Raw genomic sequence first — 15537 nt, forward strand, 5'->3', positions numbered from 1 at the left:
TTTTTGGGCAATTTTCCTCGTTATTTCGCAAATATTGTTCTGTAACTTTTTTCTACGTAACTTTAGGCATATGCAATGGTACATGTAAGAGGAATAGAAATCAATTACCTTTAAAATGTTCTACTGTATAATGTTGTACGACTTCTTTTAAAGAGGTTATCTTTTTCAAGATTTTATACTTTTAACGAGTTTTTATATTTTTTACGTTTTTTTTTTCCCATTATAACTTTTTTTTCTATATTTAGGTATATATTATATAATAAAAAAGAAAGCTTATTCTGTTTACTTTAAAATGGTGTATTATAAAAAATTCTAGGATTATTTTTGAATAAGGTATGCTTTTTCAAAATGTAATAAGTACTTGCAACGATTTTTGATTTTAGGATTATTTTTTAAATCTCTCATTGTAACTTTTTTATGTGATTGTGTGTTATGATTGAATCTTATTTTTATAGGTAATACTTTCGATCCACTTGACTCGGCCGGGCAAACTTCAAAATATGGATTAATTCCAATATTTACTTTGCTTGAAAAAATAGCATGTAAATGTACCAAAGGATGTACAAAAAACTGCGGTTGTAGGAAGATAGGAATTAGTTGTTCAATATTCTGCAAAGGGTGCATATGAATGGGTATTAATTTTGGGAACTCTAAGATAACTGAGGTGTCAAAGGAAGATATTGAAGCTAATGCTAACGAAGAGATGTATTTTGATTTTAAAATTTTTTTACATGTCAACGTTTAAATAATTTTAACTAGAGTGATATTTTCTAAGACTAATGTTTATGTAATTTTTGTAAGAGAAATAATTTTAAATAATACAGGTAAAAGAATATCAAAGAATAACTCGGTTTCCATTATTTAAATATAGATTATACACCATTTTAAAGAACAGAAAGTAAGCCCTCTTTATTGAGCAATATATAGTATATTCATGTACAAGAAAAAAAAAGTTATAATGAGAAATTAAAAAAATAATCCTAAAATCAAAAATCGTTGCAAGTACTTATTACATTTTGAAAAATAATATCTTATTAAAAAATAATCCTAGAATTTTTTGTAATACACCATTTTAAAGTAAACAAAATAAGCTTTTTTATTATATAATATAATATATACCTAAATCTAGAAGAAAAAAAGGTATAATGAGAAATTTCAAAAATAATTGTAAAAAATGTAAAAAATAATATTTTTTTTATATTAGGTATTTTATAAAATATAATATATAATATTATATTTTATTATATATACTATATATAATATAATATTATAATATAATATATGTATTATATAATAATATTATTTTATTTTTATATTAAATTATAAAAAATCGTTAAGAGTATAAAATCTTGAAAAACCATAATCTCTTTAAAAAAAATCGTAAAACGTTATAAAGTAGACCATTTTAAAGACAATTCATTTCTATTCCTATTGCATGTACCATTGTATACACCTAAAGTAACGTAGAAAAAAGTTACAGAACAATATTTGCAAAATAACAAGAAAAATTGCCCAAAATTGCTGTGAGTGGCGAAATTTGAAAAATCATATTTCGAAAACTATATATCCTAATTACCTCTACTAAACAACATTTTAAAGAAGAGATATGCAGGTTTTTTTTCTATAAAGCAATGTCTATACCTATATCCTCGTGGACAAAAGTTATGGGACAAAAAACAAAATTCCTTTCTTTTGGGTATCTTTGTGCTTTTTCTTTTGAACATATCTTTGTAAAAAAAAAGTACCATTGACTTTAAAAAGTGATATTTAGATAGGATATTTAACCAGGAACAATTTTTATGTAGATATGTTTGTACCAAAAGTGCATAGAACTCACCCTAATGTAACCTGTGCCCAGGGACTAATTCACCCATTTCTCAAAAACGCACCCCTTTAAATGGTAGCACTCCGCGGTTTTTTCATATATAGATGTCCATTGATCATATGAAATAATAAAACCCCGTTAACGTTGTAGTTCCTTTTAGCTATCTTATTTTGAATATAATCAATAGCCTATACCTGCATTTCATACTTGCCTACGACATATACACATCGACGTTCGTTTCACTTTATGTTTTGACTTAATTTGTTTGAAAATGAATCGTGACGCATGGGAAAAGTTATAGCGGACGAACAATAACTCAGTATTTGATATTTTGTGTGTTTTTCCAAAACTGAGCGGTACTCAAACAAAGGAGTGTGCTTCAAAACTACATGAAAACTATACTGATGATATTCAGTGCCGCGCCAGCACGTGTTAGCGCCTGTGTGCAAAACATTTAATGGTGCCCAAAAATACGCATTTTTTTTAATCGTCTCGTTAAAATCGTCCCGTTAAAATGAACAATTATTTATTGTAACTAAACAAAAATATCGAAATAACTAAAAATTCTCATATATGCAACAGGAAAATAAACTAAGTTAAAATAATTAAGTAAAAAAAAAGAATGTGTGTGTACTTTGTACGCACGTAAGAAGTTATACTTCTATTATATGATTTCTTAAAAATAAATATACTTTAAACAGTTTTTTTTTAATTTTTTTTAAACACCAAACTAATTTTGTGCTTACCGCTTTCAAAAAAATAAAAAAAAAAGTATAGGATTGCACTGGATTCGAACTCAAGACCTCTCGATCTCTGGCCGAATGCTATACCAAATACGCTACGACGACTCTGTCTGTATCGGTTCGAACGTACCTAATGACAATTCACGGTAACAAACAGACAAGGTGATGTATATAATAAATATACAATACAATGCTTTAATAATACTCATCTTACTAATGAGGAAGACAAATCCAAAGACACAAAAATTATAATAAATATATTTACTAATAACACTAATATATTCTTTTCACACCTTTTCTTGCACTGATATATTTATACATAACTAATTAGAAATATTTAGCAACTAAACGCCATACTGTCTGTGTGCGCATGCGAGCAGTATTATGAAATTTTATTCTCAATCGCGCCTAAAGAAGTATAACTTCAAAAATAAATCTTTGGCGTAACATAAATAACTAAAGATACAGGTAAACTTGAAATAAATATAGTCCAAGTGATGAAGCTTAAAATAGGACAAAACCTCGCAATTTTTACAGAATGGATCGATTTGCTTGAAAATTTGAGAATAAGTAGTGGATTGTCCAAGGATCATAATCTATATCATGCCAAAAGGCGCTTTTATCTTGGGGGTGGTTACAACCCCATCTCGGGGGTGGAAATTTTTATTATATTTTGACCGCAAGAGTTGGTAAAAACATTCATTGTAAGCAAAAAACGTTCTATACATTTTTTTGATAAAATTAATAATTTTCGATTTATTCGCTATCGAAAGTGTTAGTTTTATATCGAAGAAATCAATGTTTTTAATCAGTTTTCTGCTAATAACTCAAAAAGTTTTCGTTTTATCAAAACAACTTTACTTAACAAAAATGTACCTTTTGAAAAAATAAACAAAACCGTTTTTTTCTATTTTCATTAAGACCAATAGTAATCGAGCTATACTTTATTATACATATGTTGGCTCTTCTTCGTCAAATGCTAAATATTGTAGTTTCAAAGTCAAAGGCCGGGAAGCATATTATTTACAAATACTCCTATACTACGGCACCAGAGTGCCGAAATCGATTAGCCTTTGAAATACACTATTAAGCTACAAACGCTCATTGATTTAGGCACCTATTAAATTATAAGACATATATTAAATTATGGTGCCTAAGTTTTTATTGCAATTAATATTATTGTAAGTATTGTGTATTTCAATTTATTGTATTCAAATAGAAATGTCGAAATTGCAATAAACCTAGCATACTTAAGAATGTGTTTTTTGACCCTAACCCGAGAAACAAATAAAACAAAAATTAAAAAAGAAAACGCAAATGGATAAAAAACAAATAAATATTTTTTATTTTTATTTATTTATAAGTACAGATATAATTACTCGTATACAGTGCGTCCATAAAGTAACGCATAAATTCATTATTAACTAAATAAACAACATCCTTAGAAATTACCAAAACAGGTCGATTTTTGATTTAAATTTATGATTTTTTGGCACATATATCATACTAGTGACGTCATCCGTCTGGACGTGATGACGTAATCGATGATTGTTTCAATAAGAATATAGATCGTGTGATAACTCATTTGAAAGGCAATTCAATACTCTATTCAGTAATATATAAACGTTAACATAATTATTTATACAGGGTATTCAAAAACAATTTTTTAATTAAATTGATTGACACAAAAAGAAGACTTTGCGTAGTTTATTTAATTCAAAATACATTTTACTGCTATCAGAAAACAGAAATAAAATGTTTATTTCAAATATAAACATTACTTTTTGCTTAATTTTAATGTTTAAGCTGCCACCCACCTGCCTCTTGACAATTTGAACATTTAATTTAAGCGAAAGGCAATGTTTATTTGTCAAATAAAAAAATTTATTTCCTTTTTATGACAGCAGTAAAATGTATTTTTAATTAAATAAATTACGCACATTCGTCTTTTTGTGTCAATTAATTTAATATAAAAAAATAGAACACCCTGTATAAAAAATTATGTTAATGTTTATATTATTGAATAGAGAATTGAATTGCCTTTGAAATGAGCTAGCACACGACCCCTATTCTCCTTTAAAAAATCATCGATTACGTCATCACGTCCAGACGGATGACGTCACTAGTATGATATATATGCCAAATATCATAAATTAAAATTAAAAGTCGACCTGTTTCGGTAATTTCTAATAATGTTGTTTATTTAGTTAATAATGAATTTTTGCGATACTTTATGGACGCACTGTGTACGAGTAATTATACAGTGCTAGTCAAAAGTCCGTACCCCCCCTCGTATCTTTTGAACGGTTACACCTATACTAGTGAAATTTGGAGGAAGGAAATAAACGGACGAAAGCTTCTTAACTGGTCATGACAGGTGACGTAATAGTGACAAATGACGTTACAGAGCCACTGTGACCGATATTTTTAAATGGGACCTTATGACATGTGATACCTCGTTTGAAAGGTATTGAAAATACCTATTCAGTTATACTAATTTTGTTTGAGTTTAAGCTAATTTTGATGAATAAATGAAATAAATATAAAATTGTAGTTTCGCATTTAATTAATAAAAATTCAAAATTCCGCCTATGATTACTTGTCAAACAGGTTGACGTTGACGTAAAAACTACTAGAGAATTAAAAAACGTCAACTTTTTTGATAAAAATCCATAGGCGGACATTTGAATTTTTATTAATTAAATTCGAAACTACAATATTATAATGTATTTAATTTATTCACCAAAATCAAAATCAACTTAAACCCAAAAAAATTAGTATGACTGAATAGGTATTTTAAATACCTTTCAAACGAGGTATCACTTGCCATAAGGTCCTATTTAAAATTATCGTTCACAGTGGCTCTGTAACGTCATCTGTCACTATTACGTCACCTGTCATAACTAGTTAAGAAGCTTACGTCCGTTTATTTCCTCCCTTCAAATTTCACTATTATAGGTATTACCGTTCAAAAGATACGAGGGGGGTACGGACTTTTGACTAGCACTGTATATGTACCTATAAATAAATAAAAATAAAAATTATTTATTTCTTTTTTATTCAATGGCTTTTTTTATAATTTTTGTTTTATTTGTTTCTCGGGTTAGGGTCAAAAAATACATTCTTAAATATGCTAGGTTTATTGCAGTTTAGACATTTCTATAAAAAAATAAAAGTAAAGCCACAAAATGTACCTATGTATCTATAAAAATAATATTAGCAGTTATGTTATGAAATAAGAAATTTATGACTATGAATCTGCAATCAATCACAAACAAGTCTGGCTAATTGTCTCTGCCAAAGACATTTGTCAGAAAAGAAAAGACATTTCTATTCCTATTTTTCAAGCAATAAATTGAAATATAAATATACAATACTTACAATAATATTAATTGCAATAAAAACTTAGACACCAAATAGGCCTGGATCCCGCGTATGAAAAAAAAGTTGATTAATAGCAAGCTGAAAATTTGTTAATAGCTTAAGGGTGTCTAGTCGGATAAACTTTGATATATGGGAACACTGGAACAGGGTCAGTTTTAATTGTGGAACAGGTTAAAAAGTTGGAACGGTCACACCACGAAAACGGCACATTTATTTTGTCCGACAGAACAGACTTAAACTCTCCGAACAGAGATTAAACTCTCATGCAAAAATCAGACTGCTATTTATCACCTGTCATAATTCCTGTCATTTGACATATTCTACATGTTCCACTCATTAAAACGCCCATTTGGTGATAAATAGCAGTCTGATTTTTGCATGAGTGTTTAATCTCTGTTCGAAGAGTTTAAGTCTGTTCTGTCGGACAAAATAAATGTGCCGTTTTCGTGGTGTGATCGTTCAAAATTTTTAACCTGTCCCACAATTAAAACTGCCCTGTTCCAGTGTTCCCACATATCAAAGTTTATCCAACTAGACACCCTTAAGCTATTAACAAATTTTCAGCTTGCTATTAATCAACTTTTTTTTCATACGCGGGATCCAGACCTAAAAATTTAATAGAAGTATTATAATTTAATAGGTGCCGAAATCACTGAGGGTTTGTAGCGTAATAGTGTATTTCAAAGGCTAACCGATTTCGGCACTCTGGTGCCGTAGTATAGGAGCATTTGTAAATATTCGGACGGGAATACTATGCATTTTTCGAGGATAACTTGTTGAAACTAATTTAAAGTATTTAAAAATATGTATCTACAGCAATAAAAAAAGTCTCTAGCTAAAAAAATTAAGTGACTTATAATGAAAAGAATGTCAGTCCCTATTTTTTTCAGCAAAAAAGTGATCGTAAACTCGTAAACAACCCCCTAATCACCACCCTAATTAAAATTTGTCATTGACCTGATGTAGTTTTCTTGATTTATGTATTGTTAATAGGTTCTAGAAGTTTGATCGGCTTAGAATAATTAGTTTTTAAAAAAATGGAGTTAAAAGCGAATAACGAGTTTTTGTAGTTTGGTAAAAAATGCCTTTTTCTTCAAAATTGAAAGATTAGCATCAGAGTTACGAAAAAATATTTAATATGAAATTTTAGCTTATTTAATTCATAAGAATGTGGTTTGCAAAAATTGTTTTTGCGGCAAAAATTGAGTCAGCTGTTGACAATTAAAACTTATAATATCATGCAAAAACCACCTTTACCAACCCTTTCAATGCATCCTCTTTTTGTGACTGAGAATTTTAAAAGGATTTAATATTAATAGCCTTATAGATCTTGTAAAAACCTAAAAAATTATTTTTTAACGAACTTTCTATGATAAAAAATAAAAAAGTTACGGTTAAAAAATCAATATATTTTTTTGAAAAAACAATGAGAAATCCAATTGGAAGCATAATAATGTAAGTTATCGGTGTTTTTAGTCATTGGACTTATTTATTCTTCTTTATTTATGTATTATTAATAGATTCTAGATGTTTGACTGGCTTAGAATTATTAGTTTTTAAAAAACTGAAGTTTAAAGTGAATAACGAATGTTTGCAATTTGGTAAAAAATGCCATTTTCTTCAGAATAGAAAGATTAGCACCAGAGATACGAAAAAATGTTTAAATATGAAATTGTAGGTAATTTAGTTCCCAAGAACTTGGTTTGATAAAATTTGTTTTACGGCAAAAATTGAGTGAATCGTAAATGAGTATACCATCGAAAAACACTGATTTTTTATAAAACTAACACTTTCGATAGCGAATAAATCAAAAACTATTAATTTTATCAAAAAAATGTATAGGATGCCTGTCCGCATCATATAGATTTTGATCCATGGACTATCCACTACTTATTCTCAAATTTTCAAGCAAATTGATCCATTCTGTAAAAATTGCGAGGTGAAAAGCTTTGGTTCCTGGACTAATATCTATTTCAGAAAAAAATCACTTTTCGCGCCTTCTACCATTTACTGCAATCAGACTGCAATCCTCAGAGTTGAAGGTGAACACACCGAATACGTGAACATCATGCGTGGAGTGAGGCAAGGCTGTATTCTGTAACTGTGTCGCTGGTTAATAACTGGTCTCCACATCCAATTTCTCTGCAGTTTCATTTGCTGTAGTAATAACATCATTAAATTTGATATATGTCCGAAACTCGAGCAACAATTGTTTTATCTCTTGTAAAGTATTTAAAGCCACCTGCATAATATTCATTGTTTTTGATTGAAATATTTTGTTAACGAAGTTAACTTTTATCAGAACTTTATAACCATAGGTATGTAGTGTAGACTGAACAACTGAGCATATGAATGTAAATGTTGATATTTTATCTCCTAAACATCTAGCTTGACAATTTCAATCACAATCGTTATCCTAATGCGTAATATCACATAAAGTATAATACCTTTGTGACAAAATTTGGTATAATGGCTTAAAGCATCAATTCTGCTAGACCAGCGTGCATTAGATAAATGCTTTAAAGCCAGACTTGCAAAGTGTTGTTTTATATCAAAACGTTTGGTAGAAGCTGAAAAAAAATGGGTAAGCGTTATTTTGATCCGCCTAAAATTTTTGTGAAAACTCTAGAGGCACCCCTTAATTGCTGGCGCCTGTGTGCGCCGCACACATTGCACACGTGGACGGCGCGGCCCTGATGATATTGAATCTGAAATTTAAGATGGACTACTGCAGTTCAAATATTTTATAGTCCATCTTCAGGATTTGCAGCGAAAACAATGTATTCCTACTTCATAGTATCTTTGGGTTATTTTTATGAGAACAAATTCGAATCGAAGTTTCGAAATTTGTTAGTAGCTTGTAAGATTTATCTTACGCTCATTTTTACATATGCAACAGGTGAACGGTCATTTTCAAAAATGAAAATTATTAAAAACTGTCACCGTTAGACAATAGCACAAAATAGACTAGCATTTCCCTCAATTATGGCTATTGAGAATGATGTGCTCAAAAATTTGGAAGTAGAAGATATTTTAACTAGTTTTGTTTCTATGAAACTCAAAATTAAGTTGCTTTATAATAATTATAAGTAGAAAGCGGAATATATGCAACACAACATTACCAAAATTTGCGCATATATATGCATTACTTTTACTACAAATATGCAGGTATTTTTTCTAAATTTGTCTAAATAAAACAATATATTAAATATAAACATTTATTTTTAAAAAATTCAACCTACATTTATGTTTAATACATATTTATTTTTCACATAAAAACAAATGAAATGACACACAAAAACTGATATTATAATTAAATTAAGAATCTAAATTATAGTATGAATTTATAATCAAATATTTTTCAAAATTTTCAACTAGCAACTTTTGCCTTCTATCACTAAAAACTTGTTTGGACACAGAAAAGTTCGTTCTACATCTACTGATGTTATAGGACAATATTTTAATTTAGGCAGTAGGAAACTAATTTGCCAAGTCGTAAGATCTTCAGAAAAGTTGCCTTTAACAAAAGCGGAATTGTCTACAATTTGATGGATTTTTGTATTTTGATGCTTCTCTCTACGTCCGTCTTTATAGAAGTAAAAGCGAATTTGTCGAATAACGACACTCTTTCCAGAAAAATTTACGTAAAAATGAATGTAACTTACGATTTTGGAACAGGCCTTGCAAAATACTTTGTCTCCACTTAGCTTTAACTCGGGAAAACACTTTATCCAAGCACTTTTTTGAATGGTAGACATATTTAAATTTAATATATACCAATCACTTCAAAAACACTAAATACGATACAACGTTTACTTTAAACAAATGTTGACCGGAAACTGACCCCACCCACTCTTCTATGAAACTGACAAAATAAATATTAGACCCTTAAAAGCAGGTAGATACCTCTCCTCGGGATTGTAATTTTTTCCTCGACGTTGGTGGGAGGGCCGAGTAACTGGTCTTGGTCCCTAAATTTTTGTGAGGGGAGCACGACCAGTGAAACCAAACACAGTCCCAGCGTCCAGTGTCTGTGCACCGGGTGGTCGCCGGACACCGCCACTGGACGCTAAAAGGCGCGGCAATTGAAGCGAACAGTTGCGGCGTCTTCGCCTTCAGCAATTTGACTGATACCTTCCAACTTCCCTGCGGCTACTCTAATTCCTAAGTCTAATCGCCACTTCCAACAAACGTTTCGTCGGCTATCGATAAACACTTTTTCATTCTAAAGGGTCGTTTAAACACAGCGATAAATCAAACAACTTATCAAGGTCAATCGAGTTGTTGCAACTTATCATTGTGTGTAAACGGTGCATCGCACAACTTATCAAAGTTGGAGTTGGGTTGAAGGTGGTATCGCATTGAATCGCAGCGTCTAAACAGTGTTTCAACTTGTCATCACAACTAGTTGCTGTGACTTATTGTTGTGTTTAAACGACGCTTTAGAATGATCCTAACCTTTCTATAAAGAGTAGCCGAAATGTCTCACCCCACGTAAGTACCTTTATCCCATATATACAAATCCCCACCCTAATCCCGCGTAACAGGGAATGCAGCAGTTTCGCGGAAATTCCAGGTAGCCTGCGAATACAGACTGCCACTGCGTCCGGAGGCAACCGTGATAAAAAGCCTAGAGGAGTAAACCTCAATAAAATAATCCCCACTATCACGGTGGAAGGCATCGTGCCAAAGATATGAGAGATGCGAGGGTTAGAGCATCACAAACGATCCCTTCGGGATACCTGGCGACCTCCCGAAGTAACCTAGCCTTAACGCGGTAAGGGCGCACTGCCGCGTCGGACGTGTAGCACGTCCCGACTCGTGGGAACTACATGGATAGACCAACACAAAAAATACCGATGGGGGACAAAGATGACGAACACAGGCAAAACATACAGGAAAATGAGAAGGAAAACGATTCAAAACCGAATGGGGGAGAACAGTCGCTAGACGACTTTAGAAAGGATGAAGAAGAAGAAATGACCAGTTTCGAAAAAGAACTCTTAAGCACACACAACGAACGAAGGAGAATGAATAGGTCGACTGTCCAAAAGCAGTCAACATTAGTCGGGGAGACAATCGATTTAGAAGACAGCGAGAACGACAAGGAAGATATATGAGAGGAAAAATCGCAGGCGGATGCAGAAGAAATGGAGGAAGGATGGCGAAATGCCCTTCAACAGAGTGTGCTAGCCACCATCTTGCTTGAAGAAGAAAGAGGTGGAGGGAGTATAAACACAAAAAAAAGAAAGGGGGACAGCATAGAGAGGATAAATGACCTCAAGAGGGAAAGACTAGAGGAAAGTATAAAATTCCCGAACGAAACAAGAAAAGAAAAAATAAATAGAAAATTGCAGGAACTATTCGAGAAAGTAAGCGATAAACTAGGGGAGGGAATGGATACTGAAATAAGAAAGCTGTTTGGGATTATAAAATCTACCAACAATAAAATAGACGACAGCATAGACGAAATCAACAAAACCCATGAAGACACAAAATGTGAACAATGTAAACTAAAAGTTGAAAGAAAAAAACAGAAAGAAGAACAAGAAAGAATTACAAAGGCACTACATATGGGGGGAGGGAAAAGAATATTCCTAAGCATATACGATAGTAAATGGGAGGAAAAGGTATTTAAGAAAACAAAATGGGAACAAGGGGGGCTACTGGAGTCAGTTGAAAAGAAAACAAGCTTGATAATAATCCAACAAAACGCTAAAGATAAAGGGGTGGAAAACATTTTAAAGGAGACAGGGGAGGACCTAGCAGATATGTTAGAAAAAGGTGAAGAAGGAGAAATAGAGCACTTAGAGACCTCCAAGAAAAGAGATAACAAAAAGACAACCTGGTACACCTTTGTGGCCAGGATAGGGAAAGAGAGGGGAGGAAGCCTATACGACATGGCAGAGAAGGCAATAAAAGCAATGAAACGTGTAGGCGAAATCCCAACGGTCGTACGAGTGGTAATTGGAAACGATCTGAACAAAGAAACAGTAAGAAAAGCACTCGAGTACGCAGGACAAAGCGAGGATATTTCCTGGGAAATAATTATAAGAGGTAAGGAAATAGGTGTAGAGAGGAAAGGAGAGCAAGAGGAAGCCCTCCTAATAAAGATGGGAGGGAGGAAGTACACTGAAGTCTTAACGGAGATGAGAGAAAAAATTGATATAGGGAAAATGGGCCTACAGGTAGAGAAATTAAAGAAAACAAACGGAGGAGATTTACTAGTAAAACTAAAGGGGAGGGGGGCAGCACAAAAATTAAGAACGGAGTTAGATCAAAAAATGACTGGTATGGACACCGCAATACGTAGAAAAGAAACGTATTTCACGATAACGCGTTTAGATCCGGGGGTTAGTGAAAAAAGCCTAAAAAATCCATAAGAAGCTACACGGGCATCCCAGAGGAGGAAGTTGATGTAAGAGTCCTTAGAACAAATAAATATGGGGAGCAAGTAGCCACAATAACCGTACGACCCTCCAAAGCAGAGGAGTTGAGGAAGTACGGCTCGATAAAGGTAGGTTGGGTGATATGCCCAGTCATGGAGAGGCACAACCCGATACGGTGCTACAAGTGTCTTAAGTTCGGTCATAATACATATGACTGCAAAGAAGAAAGTAGAGCAGCTTGTTGTTACAACTGCCTGAAAAATGGACACACGGCAGTAAATTGCACAAACAAAGCCTTTTGTTTAGTGTGCAAGGAGGAGGGGCACAGGATGGACAGGATGGCCTGTCCAGCCTACAGAGCCCTAGTTTACGGAAGGAGAGGAGAGGGAGAACCCCCCTTAGAAAACGAATAATAAAGAAACAACAGATTTTTTGGAAAACAAAGGTGAGCCCATATACAGCCCACCTAGGGTATATATTTTATTTATTTATTTATTTATTTATTTATATTATTAACTATTTTATCTATATTTTTATTTATTTATTAGTCAATTTTATTTATACTTTTTTATCTATTTATTCATTTTATTTATATCAAATTTTAATAGTTTTAAATTTATTAAAAATGGAGAATCCGATGTAGGGGCGACTCTCGGGAACTGAACCAAACGGACCTCAAGGATCAACCTGGTATACGGATATTGCAGGTGAATGTGGGCAGGGCTCGAAGAGCACATGACCTTGTCAACGCAAAAGCCTGCATGCTAGAATCTGACCTGCTCATCGTCCCTGAACCGAACAAAAAGATAACCTCGGAAGGTGGATGGGTACAAGACAACGGAAAAAATGTGGCGGTGCTCATTAGAAATAGGGATCTAGGAGTGCGGGGTATTGTCAGGGGCGGAAATCATATCCTCATTAAACTGAGGGACTTCAGCCTTCTGGCATGCTACGTATCTCCGAACATCCCTATGCAGAGATACCAAAGCATCGTAGACGAAATAATGAGTGCCGCTACAAACGAAAAAGACGTGGTCGTTGCCGGGGACATCAACGCGAAGTCAAGGTTGTGGGGTTCCCCCATAAATGATAAAAAGGGGGAACTCTGGAATGAATGGATAGCCCAGGCTGGCCTCCAAGTTCTGAACAACAACAAACCAACTTTTGTGAGAGGGGCCAGCCAGACACACATCGATGTAACATTAGCAAGTGAAGGGCTATCCCGCAGAATACACGACTGGGATGTCCTCGACGACCAGCTGTTTACCCACCACCGATACATTAGGTACGAAATTAAGGTGAAGGGGGGAATAAGACGGTCGATAGGACACACTGACATCTATTTTAACAAAACCACGTACCTATCGGAGGTCAGAAAGATCAACGAGGAAGAGATTTCTGACCTTGGCCAACTAAAAAGAGCACTAAAAGATGCAGCAAAGTTGGCCACCGTGAAGAAAAAGAATGATAAAAAATCCCCCTATTGGTGGACGGATGAGATTGAAGGTCTACGGGAGAGATGCCTCAGAGCTCGCAGGAATTATACGAGAAGCCAGGGCAGCCTCGAGCTCAAAGAAATATACAAGGAATTAAAGAAAGAATTAAATAAAAAAATAAAACAGGAAAAAAAGGAAAAGTGGCAGGCCCTTATAAAAGCGTTGGACGAAGATGTATGGGGCGATGCCTACAAGATAACCATGAAGGCCCTAAAAATAATCGCCCCATATAAATTGGATGAGGACCAGCGGATGGAATCGGCTGAACTCCTCTTTCCAACTAAAGACATCCAGAATTTTATAAAAATACTTCCAAATATGGTGGAGGAGTTTACAGAAGAGGAAATAAAAACCGCTGGTCAAGAGATGAAGACAGGGAAAGCTCCCGGCCCTGACGGGCTGCCACCAGAGGCAATCAAGATAGTAGCAACGGAGAAACCAAGTTTGATCAGAAGAATATGCAACGACCTACTGCAGAAACAAGAGTTTCCCAAAGACCTAAAGGAAGCGAACCTAGTTCTGCTCCTAAAACCTGGGAAACCCCCCGATTCGGCATCCTCTTATCGGCCAATATGCCTCCTAGACTGCCTTGGTAAGTTCTATGAGGCGCTTATCAAGAAGAGGCTGGAAGGCGTGTTGGAAGATGAGAGAGTGCTATCAAACCAGCAATATGGATTTAGAAAAGGCCGATCGGCAGTCGATGCCGCGGCCTGGTTAAGGGACACGACTAGAGTAAGCAAAAAAAAGTGGGTGGTCCTTGTTCTATTGGACATTAAAAACGCTTTCAACTCGGCAAACTGGGGCCTCATTATAGACAGAATAGTCGAGAGTGGGGCTCCGGAGTATGTGTCCAACATAATAAAGGACTACCTATCTGAAAGAACCATATGTATATCCAAGAAAAAGAAGATGAAAATGACCGCGGGTGTACCCCAGGGGTCAGTCCTGGGACCCTCACTGTGGAATATATTATATAACGGGGTACTAGAAGTAAACACGGAGAGAGGAGTAAGGGCGATTGCATACGCGGACGACCTGGCCTTACTAGTCGAAAATGATTGGGGCATAATAGAAAAAGTAAACCGAGCAATAAAAAGAACCGCGGAATGGATAGAAGAAAATGATCTAAAACTAGCAGTAGAGAAAACGGAAGCGATAATCTTGAGGGGACCGAGATATAGAGAAAATATATTATTCCAGTACAAAGACTCTGTAATAAGACCCCAGAAAACAGTTAAATACTTAGGAATAACTTTTGATGACAAAATGAAATTCGGACCACACATAGAAGAGGCATGTCGGAAGGCGGAAGAAAGGACCTCCACACTAAACAAATTAATGCCAAATATAGGGGGTCCTGGATCACAAAAACGAGTAGTAATGTTACAATCAATCATGTCCATCTTACTATACGGGGTCCCAGTGTGGCACGAGGGTCTAAAGATGGCCAAATACAGAGACATGCTTCTTAGAGCACAGAGGAAACCTCTGATCAGGGTGTGCAGCGCGTACAGAACCGTTTCAACCATTGCCTTACAAGTGGTGGCTGGGTCTGTGCCGATGCACATCCTGGCCAGAGAAAGGGTCCGAATGCATCAGAGGGGCAACGGGGCAATTGGTTCAGGGACACAAGAAAGAAAGAGGAGCTTGGAGATGTGGCAGAGGGAATGGGCAACTGAAGTCGGAAAGGCTGCCTGGAC

Source organism: Diabrotica virgifera, chromosome 6 (assembly GCF_917563875.1).
Source record: "Diabrotica virgifera virgifera chromosome 6, PGI_DIABVI_V3a".
NCBI lineage: Eukaryota > Metazoa > Arthropoda > Insecta > Coleoptera > Chrysomelidae > Diabrotica > Diabrotica virgifera.